We start from the raw sequence: 25,902 nt of genomic DNA, 5'->3' as shown, positions 1-25,902 counted from the left end.
GACGACCATTATGACATCACCGTTGCCATGACGACCATTATGACATCACCGTTGCCATGTCGACCATTATGACATCACCGTTGCCATGACGACCATTATGACATCACCGTTGCCATGACGACCATTATGACATCACCATTGCCATGACGACCAATATGACATCACCGTTGCCATGACGACCATTATGACGTCGCCATGACGACCATTATGACATCACCATTGCCATGACGACCAATATGACATCACCGTTGCCATGACATCACCGTTGCCATGACGACCATTATGACATCACCGTTGCCATGACGACCATTATGACATCACCGTTGCCATGACGACCATTATGACGTTGCCATGACGTCCATTATGGCATCATTGTTGCCATGACGACCATTATGACATCACCGTTGCCATGACGACCATTATGACGTCGCCATGACGACCATTATGGCATCATTGTTGCCATGACGACCATTATGACATCACCGTTGCCATGACGACCATTATGACGTCGCCATGACGACCATTATGGGATCATCGTTGCCATGACGACCATTATGACATCATTGTTGCCTTGACGACCAATATGACATCACCGTTGCCATGACGACCATTATGACATCACCGTTGCCATGACGACCATTATGGCATCACCGTTGCCATGACGACCATTATGGCATCACCGTTGCCATGACGACCATTATGGCATCACCGTTGCCATGACGACCATTATGGCATCACCGTTGCCATGACGACCATTATGGCATCACCGTTGCCATGACGACCATTATGGCATCACCGTTGCCATGACGACCATTATGGCATCACCGTTGCCATGACGACCATTATGGCATCACCGTTGCCATGACGACCATTATGGCATCACCGTTGCCATGACGACCATTATGACATCATTGTTGCCATGACGACCATTATGACATCACCGTTGCCATGACGACCATTATGACGTTGCCATGACGTCCATTATGACATCATTGTTGCCATGACGACCATTATGACATCACCGTTGCCATGACGACCATTATGACGTCGCCATGACGACCATTATGACATCACCAATGCCATGACAACCAATATGACATCACCGTTGCCATGACGACCATTATGACGTTGCCATGACGTCCATTATGACATCATTGTTGCCATGACGACCATTATGACATCACCGTTGCCATGACGACCATTATGACGTCGCCATGACGACCATTATGACATGACCATTGCCATGACGACCAATATGACATCACCGTTGCCATGACGACCATTATGACGTCGCCATGACGACCATTATGGCATCATTGTTGCCATGACGACCATTATGACATCACCGTTGCCATGACGTCCATTATGACATCACCGTTGCCATGACGACCATTATGACATCACCGTTGCCATGACGACCATTATGACATCACCGTTGCCATGACGACCATTATGGCATCATTGTTGCCATGACGACCATTATGGCATCATTGTTGCCATGACGACCATTATGGCATCATTGTTGCCATGACGACCATTATGACATCACCGTTGCCATGACGACCATTATGACATCACTGTTGCCATGACGACCATTATGACATCGCCGTTGCCATGACGACCATTATGACATCACCGTTGCCATGACGACCATTATGGCATCATTGTTGCCATGACGACCATTATGGCATCATTGTTGCCATGACGACCATTATGGCATCATTGTTGCCATGACGACCATTATGACATCACCGTTGCCATGACGACCATTATGACATCACTGTTGCCATGACGACCATTATGACGTCGCCGTTGCCACGACGACCATTATGACGTCGCCGTTGCCACGACGACCATTATGACGTCGCCGTTGCCATGACGACCATTATGACGTCGCCGTTGCCATGACGACCATTATGGCGTCGCCGTTGCCATGACGACCATTATGGCGTCGCCATGACGACCATTATGACATCACCGTTGCCATGACGACCATTATGACATCACCGTTGCCATGACGACCATTATGACATCACCGTTGCCATGACGACCATTATGACATCACCGTTGCCATGACGACCATTATGACATCACCGTTGCTATGACGACCATTATGACATCATTGTTGCCATGACGACCATTATGACATCACCGTTGCCATGACAACCATTATGACGTTGCCATGACGTCCATTATGACATCATTGTTGCCATGACGACCATTATGACATCACCGTTGCCATGACGACCATTATGACGTCGCCATGACGACCATTATGACATCACCATTGCCATGATGACCAATATGACATCACCGTTGCCATGACGACCATTATGACGTCGCCATGATGACCATTATAACATCACCGTTGCCATGACGACCAATATGACATCACCGTTGCCATGACGACCATTATGACATCACCGTTGCCACGACGTCCATTATGACATCACCGTTGCCACGACGTCCATTATGACATCACCGTTGCCATGACGACCAATATGACATCACCGTTGCCATGACGACCAATATGACATCACCGTTGCCATGACGACCATTATGACGTTGTCATGACGACCATTATGACATCACCGTTGCCATGACGACCATTATGACATCACCGTTGCCATGACGACCATTATGACATCACCGTTGCCATGACGACCATTATGACATCACCGTTGCTATGACGACCATTATGACATCATTGTTGCCATGACGACCATTATGACATCACCGTTGCCATGACGACCATTATGACGTCGCCATGACGACCATTATGACATCACCATTGCCATGATGACCAATATGACATCACCGTTGCCATGACGACCATTATGACGTCGCCATGACGACCATTATGACGTCGCCATGACGACCATTATGACATCACCATTGCCATGACGACCAATATGACATCACCGTTGCCATGACGACCATTATGACATCACCGTTGCCACGACGTCCATTATGACATCACCGTTGCCACGACGTCCATTATGACATCACCGTTGCCATGACGACCAATATGACATCACCGTTGCCATGACGACCAATATGACATCACCGTTGCCATGACGACCATTATGACATCACCGTTGCCATGACGACCATTATGACATCACCATTGCGATGACGACCAATATGACATCACCGTTGCCATGACGACCATTATGACGTCGCCATGACGAACATTATGACATCACCATTGCCATGACGACCAATATGACATCACCGTTGCCATGACATCACCGTTGCCATGACGACCATTATGACATCACCGTTGCCATGACGACCATTATGACATCACCGTTGCCATGACGACCATTATGACGTTGCCATGACGTCCATTATGGCATCATTGTTGCCATGACGACCATTATGACATCACCGTTGCCATGACGACCATTATGACGTCGCCGTTGCCACGACGACCATTATGACGTCGCCGTTGCCATGACGACCATTATGACGTCGCCGTTGCCATGACGACCATTATGACGTCGCCGTTGCCATGACGACCATTATGGCGTCGCCGTTGCCATGACGACCATTATGGCGTCGCCATGACGACCATTATGACATCACCGTTGCCATGACGACCATTATGACATCACCGTTGCCATGACGACCATTATGACATCACCGTTGCCATGACGACCATTATGACATCACCGTTGCCATGACGACCATTATGACATCACCGTTGCTATGACGACCATTATGACATCATTGTTGCCATGACGACCATTATGACATCACCGTTGCCATGACGACCATTATGACGTTGCCATGACGTCCATTATGACATCATTGTTGCTTTGACGACCATTATGACATCACCGTTGCCATGACGACCATTATGACGTCGCCATGACGACCATTATGACATCACCAATGCCATGACAACCAATATGACATCACCGTTGCCATGACGACCATTATGACGTTGCCATGACGTCCATTATGACATCATTGTTGCCATGACGACCATTATGACATCACCGTTGCCATGACGACCATTATGACGTCGCCATGACGACCATTATGACATGACCATTGCCATGACGACCAATATGACATCACCGTTGCCATGACGACCATTATGACGTCGCCATGACGACCATTATGGCATCATTGTTGCCATGACGACCATTATGACATCACCGTTGCCATGACGACCATTATGACATCACCGTTGCCATGACGACCATTATGACATCACCGTTGCCATGACGACCATTATGACATCACCGTTGCCATGACGACCATTATGGCATCATTGTTGCCATGACGACCATTATGGCATCATTGTTGCCATGACGACCATTATGGCATCATTGTTGCCATGACGACCATTATGACATCACCGTTGCCATGACGACCATTATGACATCACTGTTGCCATGACGACCATTATGACATCGCCGTTGCCACAACGACCATTATGACGTCGCCGTTGCCACGACGACCATTATGACGTCGCCGTTGCCATGACGACCATTATGACGTCGCCGTTGCCATGACGACCATTATGACGTCGCCGTTGCCATGACGACCATTATGGCGTCGCCGTTGCCATGACGACCATTATGGCGTCGCCATGACGACCATTATGACATCACCGTTGCCATGACGACCATTATGACATCACCGTTGCCATGACGACCATTATGACATCACCGTTGCCATGACGACCATTATGACATCACCGTTGCCATGACGACCATTATGACATCACCGTTGCTATGACGACCATTATGACATCATTGTTGCCATGACGACCATTATGACATCACCGTTGCCATGACGACCATTATGACGTTGCCATGACGTCCATTATGACATCATTGTTGCCATGACGACCATTATGACATCGCCGTTGCCACAACGACCATTATGACGTCGCCGTTGCCACGACGACCATTATGACGTCGCCGTTGCCATGACGACCATTATGACGTCGCCGTTGCCATGACGACCATTATGACGTCGCCGTTGCCATGACGACCATTATGGCGTCGCCGTTGCCATGACGACCATTATGGCGTCGCCATGACGACCATTATGACATCACCGTTGCCATGACGACCATTATGACATCACCGTTGCCATGACGACCATTATGACATCACCGTTGCCATGACGACCATTATGACATCACCGTTGCCATGACGACCATTATGACATCACCGTTGCTATGACGACCATTATGACATCATTGTTGCCATGACGACCATTATGACATCACCGTTGCCATGACGACCATTATGACGTTGCCATGACGTCCATTATGACATCATTGTTGCCATGACGACCATTATGACATCACCGTTGCCATGACGACCATTATGACGTCGCCATGACGACCATTATGACATCACCATTGCCATGATGACCAATATGACATCACCGTTGCCATGACGACCATTATGACGTCGCCATGATGACCATTATAACATCACCGTTGCCATGACGACCAATATGACATCACCGTTGCCATGACGACCATTATGACATCACCGTTGCCACGACGTCCATTATGACATCACCGTTGCCACGACGTCCATTATGACATCACCATTGCCATGACGACCAATATGACATCACCGTTGCCATGACGACCAATATGACATCACCGTTGCCATGACGACCAATATGACATCACCGTTGCCATGACGACCAATATGACGTCGCCGTTGCCATGACGACCATTATGACGTTGTCATGACGACCATTATGACATCACCGTTGCCATGACGACCATTATGACATCACCGTTGCCATGTCGACCATTATGACATCACCGTTGCCATGACGACCATTATGACATCACCGTTGCCATGACGACCATTATGACATCACCATTGCCATGACGACCAATATGACATCACCGTTGCCATGACGACCATTATGACGTCGCCATGACGACCATTATGACATCACCATTGCCATGACGACCAATATGACATTACCGTTGCCATGACATCACCGTTGCCATGACGACCATTATGACATCACCGTTGCCATGACGACCATTATGACATCACCGTTGCCATGACGACCATTATGACGTTGCCATGACGTCCATTATGGCATCATTGTTGCCATGACGACCATTATGACATCACCGTTGCCATGACGACCATTATGACGTCGCCATGACGACCATTATGGCATCATTGTTGCCATGACGACCATTATGACATCACCGTTGCCATGACGACCATTATGACGTCGCCATGACGACCATTATGGGATCATCGTTGCCATGACGACCATTATGACATCATTGTTGCCTTGACGACCAATATGACATCACCGTTGCCATGACGACCATTATGACATCACCGTTGCCATGACGACCATTATGGCATCACCGTTGCCATGACGACCATTATGGCATCACCGTTGCCATGACGACCATTATGGCATCACCGTTGCCATGACGACCATTATGGCATCACCGTTGCCATGACGACCATTATGGCATCACCGTTGCCATGACGACCATTATGGCATCACCGTTGCCATGACGACCATTATGGCATCACCGTTGCCATGACGACCATTATGGCATCACCGTTGCCATGACGACCATTATGGCATCACCGTTGCCATGACGACCATTATGGCATCACCGTTGCCATGACGACCATTATGGCATCACCGTTGCCATGACGACCATTATGGCATCACCGTTGCCATGACGACCATTATGACATCATTGTTGCCATGACGACCATTATGACATCACCGTTGCCATGACGACCATTATGACGTTGCCATGACGTCCATTATGACATCATTGTTGCCATGACGACCATTATGACATCACCGTTGCCATGACGACCATTATGACGTCGCCATGACGACCATTATGACATCACCAATGCCATGACAACCAATATGACATCACCGTTGCCATGACGACCATTATGACGTTGCCATGACGTCCATTATGACATCATTGTTGCCATGACGACCATTATGACATCACCGTTGCCATGACGACCATTATGACGTCGCCATGACGACCATTATGACATGACCATTGCCATGACGACCAATATGACATCACCGTTGCCATGACGACCATTATGACGTCGCCATGACGACCATTATGGCATCATTGTTGCCATGACGACCATTATGACATCACCGTTGCCATGACGTCCATTATGACATCACCGTTGCCATGACGACCATTATGACATCACCGTTGCCATGACGACCATTATGACATCACCGTTGCCATGACGACCATTATGGCATCATTGTTGCCATGACGACCATTATGGCATCATTGTTGCCATGACGACCATTATGACATCACCGTTGCCATGACGACCATTATGACATCACTGTTGCCATGACGACCATTATGACATCGCCGTTGCCATGACGACCATTATGACATCACCGTTGCCATGACGACCATTATGGCATCATTGTTGCCATGACGACCATTATGGCATCATTGTTGCCATGACGACCATTATGGCATCATTGTTGCCATGACGACCATTATGACATCACCGTTGCCATGACGACCATTATGACATCACTGTTGCCATGACGACCATTATGACGTCGCCGTTGCCACGACGACCATTATGACGTCGCCGTTGCCACGACGACCATTATGACGTCGCCGTTGCCACGACGACCATTATGACGTCGCCGTTGCCATGACGACCATTATGACGTCGCCGTTGCCATGACGACCATTATGGCGTCGCCGTTGCCATGACGACCATTATGGCGTCGCCATGACGACCATTATGACATCACCGTTGCCATGACGACCATTATGACATCACCGTTGCCATGACGACCATTATGACATCACCGTTGCCATGACGACCATTATGACATCACCGTTGCCATGACGACCATTATGACATCACCGTTGCTATGACGACCATTATGACATCATTGTTGCCATGACGACCATTATGACATCACCGTTGCCATGACAACCATTATGACGTTGCCATGACGTCCATTATGACATCATTGTTGCCATGACGACCATTATGACATCACCGTTGCCATGACGACCATTATGACGTCGCCATGACGACCATTATGACATCACCATTGCCATGATGACCAATATGACATCACCGTTGCCATGACGACCATTATGACGTCGCCATGATGACCATTATAACATCACCGTTGCCATGACGACCAATATGACATCACCGTTGCCATGACGACCATTATGACATCACCGTTGCCACGACGTCCATTATGACATCACCGTTGCCACGACGTCCATTATGACATCACCGTTGCCATGACGACCAATATGACATCACCGTTGCCATGACGACCAATATGACATCACCGTTGCCATGACGACCATTATGACGTTGTCATGACGACCATTATGACATCACCGTTGCCATGACGACCATTATGACATCACCGTTGCCATGACGACCATTATGACATCAACGTTGCCATGACGACCATTATGACATCACCGTTGCCATGACGACCATTATGACATCACCATTGCCATGACGACCAATATGACATCACCGTTGCCATGACGACCATTATGACGTCGCCATGACGACCATTATGACATCACCATTGCCATGACGACCAATATGACATCACCGTTGCCATGACATCACCGTTGCCATGACGACCATTATGACATCACCGTTGCCATGACGACCATTATGACATCACCGTTGCCATGACGACCATTATGACGTTGCCATGACGTCCATTATGGCATCATTGTTGCCATGACGACCATTATGACATCACCGTTGCCATGACGACCATTATGACGTCGCCATGACGACCATTATGGCATCATTGTTGCCATGACGACCATTATAACATCACCGTTGCCATGACGACCATTATGACGTCGCCATGACGACCATTATGGCATCATCGTTGCCATGACGACCATTATGACATCATTGTTGCCTTGACGACCAATATGACATCACCGTTGCCATGACGACCATTATGACATCACCGTTGCCATGACGACCATTATGGCATCACCGTTGCCATGACGACCATTATGGCATCACCGTTGCCATGACGACCATTATGGCATCACCGTTGCCATGACGACCATTATGGCATCACCGTTGCCATGACGACCATTATGGCATCACCGTTGCCATGACGACCATTATGGCATCACCGTTGCCATGACGACCATTATGGCATCACCGTTGCCATGACGACCATTATGGCATCACCGTTGCCATGACGACCATTATGGCATCACCGTTGCCATGACGACCATTATGGCATCACCGTTGCCATGACGACCATTATGGCATCACCGTTGCCATGACGACCATTATGGCATCACCGTTGCCATGACGACCATTATGGCATCATTGTTGCCATGACAACCATTATGACATCACCGTTGCCATGACGTCCATTATGACGTTGCCATGACGTCCATTATGACATCATTGTTGCCATGACGACCATTATGACATCACCGTTGCCATGACGACCATTATGACGTCGCCATGACGACCATTATGACATCACCATTGCCATGACAACCAATATGACATCACCGTTGCCATGACAACCATTATGACGTTGCCATGACGTCCATTATGACATCATTGTTGCCATGACGACCATTATGACATCACCGTTGCCATGACGACCATTATGACGTCGCCATGACGACCATTATGACATCACCATTGCCATGACGACCAATATGACATCACCGTTGCCATGACGACCATTATGACGTCGCCATGACGACCATTATGGCATCATTGTTGCCATGACGACCATTATGACATCACCGTTGCCATGACGTCCATTATGACATCACCGTTGCCATGACGACCATTATAACATCACCGTTGCCATGACGACCATTATGACATCACCGTTGCCATGACGACCATTATGGCATCATTGTTGCCATGACGACATTATGACATCACCGTTGACATGACGACCATTATGACATCACCGTTGACATGACGACCATTATGACATCGCCGTTGCCATGACGACCATTATGACATCACCGTTGCCATGACAACCATTATGACATCATTGTTGCCATGACAACCATTATGACATCACCGTTGCCATGACGACCATTATGACGTTGCCATGACGTCCATTATGACATCATTGTTGCCATGACGACCATTATGACATCACCGTTGCCATGACGACCATTATGACGTCGCCATGACGACCATTATTACATCACCATTGCCATGACAACCAATATGACACCACCCTTGCCATGACGACCATTATGACGTTGCCATGACGTCCATTATGACATCATTGTTGCCATGACGACCATTATGACATCACCGTTGCCATGACGACCATTATGACGTCGCCATGACGAACATTATGACATCACCATTGCCATGACGACCAATATGACATCACCGTTGCCATGACGACCATTATGACGTCGCCATGACGACCATTATGGCATCATTGTTGCCATGACGACCATTATGACATCACCGTTGCCATGACGTCCATTATGACATCACCGTTGCCATGACGACCATTATAACATCACCGTTGCCATGACGACCATTATGACATCACCGTTGCCATGACGACCATTATGGTATCATTGTTGCCATGACGACCTTTATGACATCACCGTTGACATGACGACCATTATGACATCGCCGTTGACATGACGACCATTATGACATCGCCGTTGCCATGACGACCATTATGACATCGCCGTTGCCATGACGACCATTATGACGTCGCCGTTGCCATGACGACCATTATGACGTTGCCGTTGCCATGACGACCATTATGACGTCGCCGTTGCCATGACGACCATTATGGCGTCGCCGTTGCCATGACGACCATTATGGCGTCGCCATGAAGACCATTATGACATCACCGTTGTCATGACGACCATTATGACATCACCGTTGCCATGACGACCATTATGACATCACCGTTGCCATGACGACCATTATGACATCACCGTTGCCATGACGACCATTATGACATCACCGTTGCTATGACGACCATTATGACATCATTGTTGCCATGACGACCATTATGACATCACCGTTGCCATGACGACCATTATGACGTCGCCATGACGACCATTATGACATCACCATTGCCATGATGACCAATATGACATCACCGTTACCATGACGACCATTATGACGTCGCCATGACGACCATTATGACGTCGCCATGACGACCATTATGACATCACCATTGCCATGACGACCAATATGACATCACAGTTGCCATGACGACCATTATGACATCACCGTTGCCACGACGTCCATTATGACATCACCGTTGCCACGACGTCCATTATGACATCACCGTTGCCATGACGACCAATATGACATCACCGTTGCCATGACGACCAATATGACATCACCGTTGCCATGACGACCATTATGACATCACCGTTGCCATGACGACCATTATGACATCACCATTGCCATGACGACCAATATGACATCACCGTTGCCATGACGACCATTATGACGTCGCCATGACGAACATTATGACATCACCATTGCCATGACGACCAATATGACATCACTGTTGCCATGACATCACCGTTGCCATGACGACCATTATGACATCACCGTTGCCATGACGACCATTATGACATCACCGTTGCCATGACGACCATTATGACGTTGCCATGACGTCCATTATGGCATCATTGTTGCCATGACGACCATTATGACTTCACCGTTGCCATGACGACCATTATGACGTCGCCGTTGCCACGACGACCATTATGACGTCGCCGTTGCCATGACGACCATTATGACGTCGCCGTTGCCATGACGACCATTATGACATCGCCGTTGCCATGACGACCATTATGGCGTCGCCGTTGCCATGACGACCATTATGGCGTCGCCATGACGACCATTATGACATCACCGTTGCCATGACGACCATTATGACATCACCGTTGCCATGACGACCATTATGACATCACCGTTGCCATGACGACCATTATGACATCACCGTTGCCATGACGACCATTATGACATCACCGTTGCTATGACGACCATTATGACATCATTGTTGCCATGACGACCATTATGACATCACCGTTGCCATGACGACCATTATGACGTTGCCATGACGTCCATTATGACATCATTGTTGCTTTGACGACCATTATGACATCACCGTTGCCATGACGACCATTATGACGTCGCCATGACGACCATTATGACATCACCAATGCCATGACAACCAATATGACATCACCGTTGCCATGACGACCATTATGACGTTGCCATGACGTCCATTATGACATCATTGTTGCCATGACGACCATTATGACATCACCGTTGCCATGACGACCATTATGACGTCGCCATGACGACCATTATGACATGACCATTGCCATGACGACCAATATGACATCACCGTTGCCATGACGACCATTATGACGTCGCCATGACGACCATTATGGCATCATTGTTGCCATGACGACCATTATGACATCACCGTTGCCATGACGACCATTATGACATCACCGTTGCCATGACGACCATTATGACATCACCGTTGCCATGACAACCATTATGACATCACCGTTGCCATGACGACCATTATGGCATCATTGTTGCCATGACGACCATTATGGCATCATTGTTGCCATGACGACCATTATGGCATCATTGTTGCCATGACGACCATTATGACATCACCGTTGCCATGACGACCATTATGACATCACTGTTGCCATGACGACCATTATGACATCGCCGTTGCCACAACGACCATTATGACGTCGCCGTTGCCACGACGACCATTATGACGTCGCCGTTGCCATGACGACCATTATGACGTCGCCGTTGCCATGACGACCATTATGACGTCGCCGTTGCCATGACGACCATTATGACGTCGCCGTTGCCATGACGACCATTATGGCGTCGCCGTTGCCATGACGACCATTATGGCGTCGCCATGACGACCATTATGACATCACCGTTGCCATGACGACCATTATGACATCACCGTTGCCATGACGACCATTATGACATCACCGTTGCCATGACGACCATTATGACATCACCGTTGCCATGACGACCATTATGACATCACCGTTGCTATGACGACCATTATGACATCATTGTTGCCATGACGACCATTATGACATCACCGTTGCCATGACGACCATTATGACGTTGCCATGACGTCCATTATGACATCATTGTTGCCATGACGACCATTATGACATCACCGTTGCCATGACGACCATTATGACGTCGCCATGACGACCATTATGACATCACCATTGCCATGATGACCAATATGACATCACCGTTGCCATGACGACCATTATGACGTCGCCATGATGACCATTATAACATCACCGTTGCCATGACGACCAATATGACATCACCGTTGCCATGACGACCATTATGACATCACCGTTGCCACGACGTCCATTATGACATCACCGTTGCCACGACGTCCATTATGACATCACCGTTGCCATGACGACCAATATGACATCACCGTTGCCATGACGACCAATATGACATCACCGTTGCCATGACGACCAATATGACATCACCGTTGCCATGACGACCAATATGACGTCGCCGTTGCCATGACGACCATTATGACGTTGTCATGACGACCATTATGACATCACCGTTGCCATGACGACCATTATGACATCACCGTTGCCATGTCGACCATTATGACATCACCGTTGCCATGACGACCATTATGACATCACCGTTGCCATGACGACCATTATGACATCACCATTGCCATGACGACCAATATGACATCACCGTTGCCATGACGACCATTATGACGTCGCCATGACGACCATTATGACATCACCATTGCCATGACGACCAATATGACATCACCGTTGCCATGACATCACCGTTGCCATGACGACCATTATGACATCACCGTTGCCATGACGACCATTATGACATCACCGTTGCCATGACGACCATTATGACGTTGCCATGACGTCCATTATGGCATCATTGTTGCCATGACGACCATTATGACATCACCGTTGCCATGACGACCATTATGACGTCGCCATGACGACCATTATGGCATCATTGTTGCCATGACGACCATTATGACATCACCGTTGCCATGACGACCATTATGACGTCGCCATGACGACCATTATGGGATCATCGTTGCCATGACGACCATTATGACATCATTGTTGCCTTGACGACCAATATGACATCACCGTTGCCATGACGACCATTATGACATCACCGTTGCCATGACGACCATTATGGCATCACCGTTGCCATGACGACCATTATGGCATCACCGTTGCCATGACGACCATTATGGCATCACCGTTGCCATGACGACCATTATGGCATCACCGTTGCCATGACGACCATTATGACATCACCGTTGCCATGACGACCATTATGGCATCACCGTTGCCATGACGACCATTATGGCATCACCGTTGCCATGACGACCATTATGGCATCACCGTTGCCATGACGACCATTATGGCATCACCGTTGCCATGACGACCATTATGGCATCACCGTTGCCATGACGACCATTATGGCATCACCGTTGCCATGACGACCATTATGGCATCACCGTTGCCATGACGACCATTATGGCATCACCGTTGCCATGACGACCATTATGGCATCACCGTTGCCATGACGACCATTATGGCATCACCGTTGCCATGACGACCATTATGGCATCACCGTTGCCATGACGACCATTATGGCATCACCGTTGCCATGACAACCATTATGACATCATTGTTGCCATGACAACCATTATGACATCACCGTTGCCATGACGTCCATTATGACGTTGCCATGACGTCCATTATGACATCATTGTTGCCATGACGACCATTATGACATCACCGTTGCCATGACGACCATTATGACGTCGCCATGACGACCATTATGACATCACCATTGCCATGACAACCAATATGACATCACCGTTGCCATGACAACCATTATGACGTTGCCATGACGTCCATTATGACATCATTGTTGCCATGACGACCATTATGACATCACCGTTGCCATGACGACCATTATGACGTCGCCATGACGACCATTATGACATCACCATTGCCATGACGACCAATATGACATCACCGTTGCCATGACGACCATTATGACGTCGCCATGACGACCATTATGGCATCATTGTTGCCATGACGACCATTATGACATCACCGTTGCCATGACGTCCATTATGACATCACCGTTGCCATGACGACCATTATAACATCACCGTTGCCATGACGACCATTATGACATCACCGTTGCCATGACGACCATTATGGCATCATTGTTGCCATGACGACATTATGACATCACCGTTAACATGACGACCATTATGACATCACCGTTGACATGACGACCATTATGACATCGCCGTTGCCATGACGACCATTATGACATCACCGTTGCCATGACAACCATTATGACATCATTGTTGCCATGACAACCATTATGACATCACCGTTGCCATGACGACCATTATGACGTTGCCATGACGTCCATTATGACATCATTGTTGCCATGACGACCATTATGACATCACCGTTGCCATGACGACCATTATGACGTCGCCATGACGACCATTATTACATCACCATTGCCATGACAACCAATATGACACCACCCTTGCCATGACGACCATTATGACGTTGCCATGACGTCCATTATGACATCATTGTTGCCATGACGACCATTATGACATCACCGTTGCCATGACGACCATTATGACGTCGCCATGACGAACATTATGACATCACCATTGCCATGACGACCAATATGACATCACCGTTGCCATGACGACCATTATGACGTCGCCATGACGACCATTATGGCATCATTGTTGCCATGACGACCATTATGACATCACCGTTGCCATGACGTCCATTATGACATCACCGTTGCCATGACGACCATTATAACATCACCGTTGCCATGACGACCATTATGACATCACCGTTGCCATGACGACCATTATGGTATCATTGTTGCCATGACGACCATTATGACATCACCGTTGACATGACGACCATTATGACATCGCCGTTGACATGACGACCATTATGACATCGCTGTTGCCATGACGACCATTATGACATCGCCGTTGCCATGACGACCATTATGACGTCGCCGTTGCCATGACGACCATTATGACGTCGCCGTTGCCATGACGACCATTATGACGTCGCCGTTGCCATGACGACCATTATGGCGTCGCCGTTGCCATGACGACCATTATGGCGTCGCCATGAAGACCATTATGACATCACCGTTGTCATGACGACCATTATGACATCACCGTTGCCATGACGACCATTATGACATCACCGTTGCCATGACGACCATTATGACATCACCGTTGCCATGACGACCATTATGACATCACCGTTGCCATGACGACCATTATGACATCACCGTTGCTATGACGACCATTATGACATCATTGTTGCCATGACGACCATTATGACATCACCGTTGCCATGACGACCATTATGACGTCGCCATGACAACCATTATGACATCACCATTGCCATGATGACCAATATGACATCACCGTTGCCATGACGACCATTATGACGTCGCCATGACGACCATTATGACGTCGCCATGACGACCATTATGACATCACCATTGCCATGACGACCAATATGACATCACCGTTGCCATGACGACCATTATGACATCACCGTTGCCACGACGTCCATTATGACATCACCGTTGCCACGACGTCCATTATGACATCACCGTTGCCATGACGACCAATATGACATCACCGTTGCCATGACGACCAATATGACATCACCGTTGCCATGACGACCATTATGACATCACCGTTGCCATGACGACCATTATGACATCACCATTGCGATGACGACCAATATGACATCACCGTTGCCATGACGACCATTATGACGTCGCCATGACGAACATTATGACATCACCATTGCCATGACGACCAATATGACATCACCGTTGCCATGACATCACCGTTGCCATGACGACCATTATGACATCACCGTTGCCATGACGACCATTATGACATCACCGTTGCCATGACGACCATTATGACGTTGCCATGACGTCCATTATGGCATCATTGTTGCCATGACGACCATTATGACATCACCGTTGCCATGACGACCATTATGACGTCGCCGTTGCCACGACGACCATTATGACGTCGCCGTTGCCATGACGACCATTATGACGTCGCCGTTGCCATGACGACCATTATGACGTCGCCGTTGCCATGACGACCATTATGGCGTCGCCGTTGCCATGACGACCATTATGGCGTCGCCATGACGACCATTATGACATCACCGTTGCCATGACGACCATTATGACATCACCGTTGCCATGACGACCATTATGACATCACCGTTGCCATGACGACCATTATGACATCACCGTTGCCATGACGACCATTATGACATCACCGTTGCTATGACGACCATTATGACATCATTGTTGCCATGACGACCATTATGACATCACCGTTGCCATGACGACCATTATGACGTTGCCATGACGTCCATTATGACATCATTGTTGCTTTGACGACCATTATGACATCACCGTTGCCATGACGACCATTATGACGTCGCCATGACGACCATTATGACATCACCAATGCCATGACAACCAATATGACATCACCGTTGCCATGACGACCATTATGACGTTGCCATGACGTCCATTATGACATCATTGTTGCCATGACGACCATTATGACATCACCGTTGCCATGACGACCATTATGACGTCGCCATGACGACCATTATGACATGACCATTGCCATGACGACCAATATGACATCACCGTTGCCATGACGACCATTATGACGTCGCCATGACGACCATTATGGCATCATTGTTGCCATGACGACCATTATGACATCACCGTTGCCATGACGACCATTATGACATCACCGTTGCCATGACGACCATTATGACATCACCGTTGCCATGACAACCATTATGACATCACCGTTGCCATGACGACCATTATGGCATCATTGTTGCCATGACGACCATTATGGCATCATTGTTGCCATGACGACCATTATGGCATCATTGTTGCCATGACGACCATTATGACATCACCGTTGCCATGACGACCATTATGACATCACTGTTGCCATGACGACCATTATGACATCGCCGTTGCCACAACGACCATTATGACGTCGCCGTTGCCACGACGACCATTATGACGTCGCCGTTGCCATGACGACCATTATGACGTCGCCGTTGCCATGACGACCATTATGACGTCGCCGTTGCCATGACGACCATTATGACGTCGCCGTTGCCATGACGACCATTATGGCGTCGCCGTTGCCATGACGACCATTATGGCGTCGCCATGACGACCATTATGACATCACCGTTGCCATGACGACCATTATGACATCACCGTTGCCATGACGACCATTATGACATCACCGTTGCCATGACGACCATTATGACATCACCGTTGCCATGACGACCATTATGACATCACCGTTGCTATGACGACCATTATGACATCATTGTTGCCATGACGACCATTATGACATCACCGTTGCCATGACGACCATTATGACGTTGCCATGACGTCCATTATGACATCATTGTTGCCATGACGACCATTATGACATCACCGTTGCCATGACGACCATTATGACGTCGCCATGACGACCATTATGACATCACCATTGCCATGATGACCAATATGACATCACCGTTGCCATGACGACCATTATGACGTCGCCATGATGACCATTATAACATCACCGTTGCCATGACGACCAATATGACATCACCGTTGCCATGACGACCATTATGACATCACCGTTGCCACGACGTCCATTATGACATCACCGTTGCCACGACGTCCATTATGACATCACCGTTGCCATGACGACCAATATGACATCACCGTTGCCATGACGACCAATATGACATCACCGTTGCCATGACGACCAATATGACATCACCGTTGCCATGACGACCAATATGACGTCGCCGTTGCCATGACGACCATTATGACGTTGTCATGACGACCATTATGACATCACCGTTGCCATGACGACCATTATGACATCACCGTTGCCATGTCGACCATTATGACATCACCGTTGCCATGACGACCATTATGACATCACCGTTGCCATGACGACCATTATGACATCACCATTGCCATGACGACCAATATGACATCACCGTTGCCATGACGACCATTATGACGTCGCCATGACGACCATTATGACATCACCATTGCCATGACGACCAATATGACATCACCGTTGCCATGACATCACCGTTGCCATGACGACCATTATGACATCACCGTTGCCATGACGACCATTATGACATCACCGTTGCCATGACGACCATTATGACGTTGCCATGACGTCCATTATGGCATCATTGTTGCCATGACGACCATTATGACATCACCGTTGCCATGACGACCATTATGACGTCGCCATGACGACCATTATGGCATCATTGTTGCCATGACGACCATTATGACATCACCGTTGCCATGACGACCATTATGACGTCGCCATGACGACCATTATGGGATCATCGTTGCCATGACGACCATTATGACATCATTGTTGCCTTGACGACCAATATGACATCACCGTTGCCATGACGACCATTATGACATCACCGTTGCCATGACGACCATTATGGCATCACCGTTGCCATGACGACCATTATGGCATCACCGTTGCCATGACGACCATTATGGCATCACCGTTGCCATGACGACCATTATGGCATCACCGTTGCCATGACGACCATTATGACATCACCGTTGCCATGACGACCATTATGGCATCACCGTTGCCATGACGACCATTATGGCATCACCGTTGCCATGACGACCATTATGGCATCACCGTTGCCATGACGACCATTATGGCATCACCGTTGCCATGACGACCATTATGGCATCACCGTTGCCATGACGACCATTATGGCATCACCGTTGCCATGACGACCATTATGGCATCACCGTTGCCATGACGACCATTATGGCATCACCGTTGCCATGACGACCATTATGGCATCACCGTTGCCATGACGACCATTATGGCATCACCGTTGCCATGACGACCATTATGGCATCACCGTTGCCATGACGACCATTATGGCATCACCGTTGCCATGACAACCATTATGACATCATTGTTGCCATGACAACCATTATGACATCACCGTTGCCATGACGTCCATTATGACGTTGCCATGACGTCCATTATGACATCATTGTTGCCATGACGACCATTATGACATCACCGTTGCCATGACGACCATTATGACGTCGCCATGACGACCATTATGACATCACCATTGCCATGACAACCAATATGACATCACCGTTGCCATGACAACCATTATGACGTTGCCATGACGTCCATTATGACATCATTGTTGCCATGACGACCATTATGACATCACCGTTGCCATGACGACCATTATGACGTCGCCATGACGACCATTATGACATCACCATTGCCATGACGACCAATATGACATCACCGTTGCCATGACGACCATTATGACGTCGCCATGACGACCATTATGGCATCATTGTTGCCATGACGACCATTATGACATCACCGTTGCCATGACGTCCATTATGACATCACCGTTGCCATGACGACCATTATAACATCACCGTTGCCATGACGACCATTATGACATCACCGTTGCCATGACGACCATTATGGCATCATTGTTGCCATGACGACATTATGACATCACCGTTAACATGACGACCATTATGACATCACCGTTGACATGACGACCATTATGACATCGCCGTTGCCATGACGACCATTATGACATCACCGTTGCCATGACAACCATTATGACATCATTGTTGCCATGACAACCATTATGACATCACCGTTGCCATGACGACCATTATGACGTTGCCATGACGTCCATTATGACATCATTGTTGCCATGACGACCATTATGACGTCGCCATGACGACCATTATTACATCACCATTGCCATGACAACCAATATGACACCACCCTTGCCATGACGACCATTATGACGTTGCCATGACGTCCATTATGACATCATTGTTGCCATGACGACCATTATGACATCACCGTTGCCATGACGACCATTATGACGTCGCCATGACGAACATTATGACATCACCATTGCCATGACGACCAATATGACATCACCGTTGCCATGACGACCATTATGACGTCGCCATGACGACCATTATGGCATCATTGTTGCCATGACGACCATTATGACATCACCGTTGCCATGACGTCCATTATGACATCACCGTTGCCATGACGACCATTATAACATCACCGTTGCCATGACGACCATTATGACATCACCGTTGCCATGACGACCATTATGGTATCATTGTTGCCATGACGACCATTATGACATCACCGTTGACATGACGACCATTATGACATCGCCGTTGACATGACGACCATTATGACATCGCTGTTGCCATGACGACCATTATGACATCGCCGTTGCCATGACGACCATTATGACGTCGCCGTTGCCATGACGACCATTATGACGTCGCCGTTGCCATGACGACCATTATGACGTCGCCGTTGCCATGACGACCATTATGGCGTCACCGTTGCCATGACGACCATTATGGCGTCGCCATGAAGACCATTATGACATCACCGTTGTCATGACGACCATTATGACATCACCGTTGCCATGACGACCATTATGACATCACCGTTGCCATGACGACCATTATGACATCACCGTTGCCATGACGACCATTATGACATCACCGTTGCCATGACGACCATTATGACATCACCGTTGCTATGACGACCATTATGACATCATTGTTGCCATGACGACCATTATGACATCACCGTTGCCATGACGACCATTATGACGTCGCCATGACGACCATTATGACATCACCATTGCCATGATGACCAATATGACATCACCGTTGCCATGACGACCATTATGACGTCGCCATGACGACCATTATGACGTCGCCATGACGACCATTATGACATCACCATTGCCATGACGACCAATATGACATCACCGTTGCCATGACGACCATTATGACATCATCGTTGCCACGACGTCCATTATGACATCACCGTTGCCACGACGTCCATTATGACATCACCGTTGCCATGACGACCAATATGACATCACCGTTGCCATGACGACCAATATGACATCACCGTTGCCATGACGACCATTATGACATCACCGTTGCCATGACGACCATTATGACATCACCGTTGCCATGACGACCATTATGACGTCGCCATGACGAACATTATGACATCACCATTGCCATGACGACCAATATGACATCACCGTTGCCATGACATCACCGTTGCCATGACGACCATTATGACATCACCGTTGCCATGACGACCATTATGACATCACCGTTGCCATGACGACCATTATGACGTTGCCATGACGTCCATTATGGCATCATTGTTGCCATGACGACCATTATGACATCACCGTTGCCATGACGACCATTATGACGTCGCCGTTGCCACGACGACCATTATGACGTCGCCGTTGCCATGACGACCATTATGACGTCGCCGTTGCCATGACGACCATTATGACGTCGCCGTTGCCATGACGACCATTATGACGTCGCCGTTGCCATGACGACCATTATGGCGTCGCCGTTGCCATGACGACCGTTATGGCGTCGCCATGACGACCATTATGACATCACCGTTGCCATGACGACCATTATGACATCACCGTTGCCATGACGACCATTATGACATCACCGTTGCCATGACGACCATTATGACATCACCGTTGCCATGACGACCATTATGACATCACCGTTGCTATGACGACCATTATGACATCATTGTTGCCATGACGACCATTATGACATCACCGTTGCCATGACGACCATTATGACGTTGCCATGACGTCCATTATGACATCATTGTTGCTTTGACGACCATTATGACATCACCGTTGCCATGACGACCATTATGACGTCGCCATGACGACCATTATGACATCACCAATGCCATGACAACCAATATGACATCACCGTTGCCATGACGACCATTATGACGTTGCCATGACGTCCATTATGACATCATTGTTGCCATGACTACCATTATGACATCACCGTTGCCATGACGACCATTATGACGTCGCCATGACGACCATTATGACATGACCATTGCCATGACGACCAATATGACATCACCGTTGCCATGACGACCATTATGACGTCGCCATGACGACCATTATGGCATCATTGTTGCCATGACGACCATTATGACATCACCGTTGCCATGACGACCATTATGGCATCATTGTTGCCATGACGACCATTATGACATCACCGTTGCCATGACGACCATTATGACATCACCGTTGCCATGACGACCATTATGACATCACCGTTGCCATGACGACCATTATGACATCACCGTTGCCATGACGACCATTATGGCATCATTGTTGCCATGACGACCATTATGGCATCATTGTTGCCATGACGACCATTATGGCATCATTGTTGCCATGACGACCATTATGACATCACCGTTGCCATGACGACCATTATGACATCACTGTTGCCATGACGACCATTATGACATCGCCGTTGCCACAACGACCATTATGACGTCGCCGTTGCCACGACGACCATTATGACGTCGCCGTTGCCATGACGACCATTATGACGTCGCCGTTGCCATGACGACCATTATGACGTCGCCGTTGCCATGACGACCATTATGGCGTCGCCGTTGCCATGACGACCATTATGGCGTCGCCATGACGACCATTATGACATCACCGTTGCCATGACGACCATTATGACATCACCGTTGCCATGACGACCATTATGACATCACCGTTGCCATGACGACCATTATGACATCACCGTTGCCATGACGACCATTATGACATCACCGTTGCTATGACGACCATTATGACATCATTGTTGCCATGACGACCATTATGACATCACCGTTGCCATGACGACCATTATGACGTTGCCATGACGTCCATTATGACATCATTGTTGCCATGACGACCATTATGACATCGCCGTTGCCACGACGACCATTATGACGTCGCCGTTGCCACGACGACCATTATGACGTCGCCGTTGCCATGACGACCATTATGACGTCGCCGTTGCCATGACGACCATTATGACGTCGCCGTTGCCATGACGACCATTATGGCGTCGCCGTTGCCATGACGACCATTATGGCGTCGCCATGACGACCATTATGACATCACCGTTGCCATGACGACCATTATGACATCACCGTTACCATGACGACCATTATGACATCACCGTTGCCATGACGACCATTATGACATCACCGTTGCCATGACGACCATTATGACATCACCGTTGCTATGACGACCATTATGACATCATTGTTGCCATGACGACCATTATGACATCACCGTTGCCATGACGACCATTATGACGTTGCCATGACGTCCATTATGACATCATTGTTGCCATGACGACCATTATGACATCACCGTTGCCATGACGACCATTATGACGTCGCCATGACGACCATTATGACATCACCATTGCCATGATGACCAATATGACATCACCGTTGCCATGACGACCATTATGACGTCGCCATGATGACCATTATAACATCACCGTTGCCATGACGACCAATATGACATCACCGTTGCCATGACGACCATTATGACATCACCGTTGCCACGACGTCCATTATGACATCACCGTTGCCACGACGTCCATTATGACATCACCATTGCCATGACGACCAATATGACATCACCGTTGCCATGACGACCAATATGACATCACCGTTGCCATGACGACCAATATGACATCACCGTTGCCATGACGACCAATATGACGTCACCGTTGCCATGACGACCATTATGACGTTGTCATGACGACCATTATGACATCACCGTTGCCATGACGACCATTATGACATCACCGTTGCCATGTCGACCATTATGACATCACCGTTGCCATGACGACCATTATGACATCACCGTTGCCATGACGACCATTATGACATCACCATTGCCATGACGACCAATATGACATCACCGTTGCCATGACGACCATTATGACGTCGCCATGACGACCATTATGACATCACCATTGCCATGACGACCAATATGACATAACCGTTGCCATGACATCACCGTTGCCATGACGACCATTATGACATCACCGTTGCCATGACGACCATTATGACATCACCGTTGCCATGACGACCATTATGACGTTGCCATGACGTCCATTATGGCATCATTGTTGCCATGACGACCATTATGACATCACCGTTGCCATGACGACCATTATGACGTCGCCATGACGACCATTATGGCATCATTGTTGCCATGACGACCATTATGACATCACCGTTGCCATGACGACCATTATGACGTCGCCATGACGACCATTATGGGATCATCGTTGCCATGACGACCATTATGACATCATTGTTGCCTTGACGACCAATATGACATCACCGTTGCCATGACGACCATTATGACATCACCGTTGCCATGACGACCATTATGGCATCACCGTTGCCATGACGACCATTATGGCATCACCGTTGCCATGACGACCATTATGGCATCACCGTTGCCATGACGACCATTATGGCATCACCGTTGCCATGTCGACCATTATGGCATCACCGTTGCCATGACGACCATTATGGCATCACCGTTGCCATGACGACCATTATGGCATCACCGTTGCCATGACGACCATTATGGCATCACCGTTGCCATGACGACCATTATGGCATCACCGTTGCCATGACGACCATTAT

Source organism: Phyllobates terribilis, unplaced genomic scaffold, assembly GCF_046119375.1.
Source record: "Phyllobates terribilis strain yellow unplaced genomic scaffold, ASM4611937v1 Scaffold_75__1_contigs__length_6962009, whole genome shotgun sequence".
Taxonomy (NCBI): domain Eukaryota; kingdom Metazoa; phylum Chordata; class Amphibia; order Anura; family Dendrobatidae; genus Phyllobates; species Phyllobates terribilis.
The sequence above is the reverse complement of the archived record's forward strand: the minus strand, read 5'-3'. Positions refer to the sequence as shown.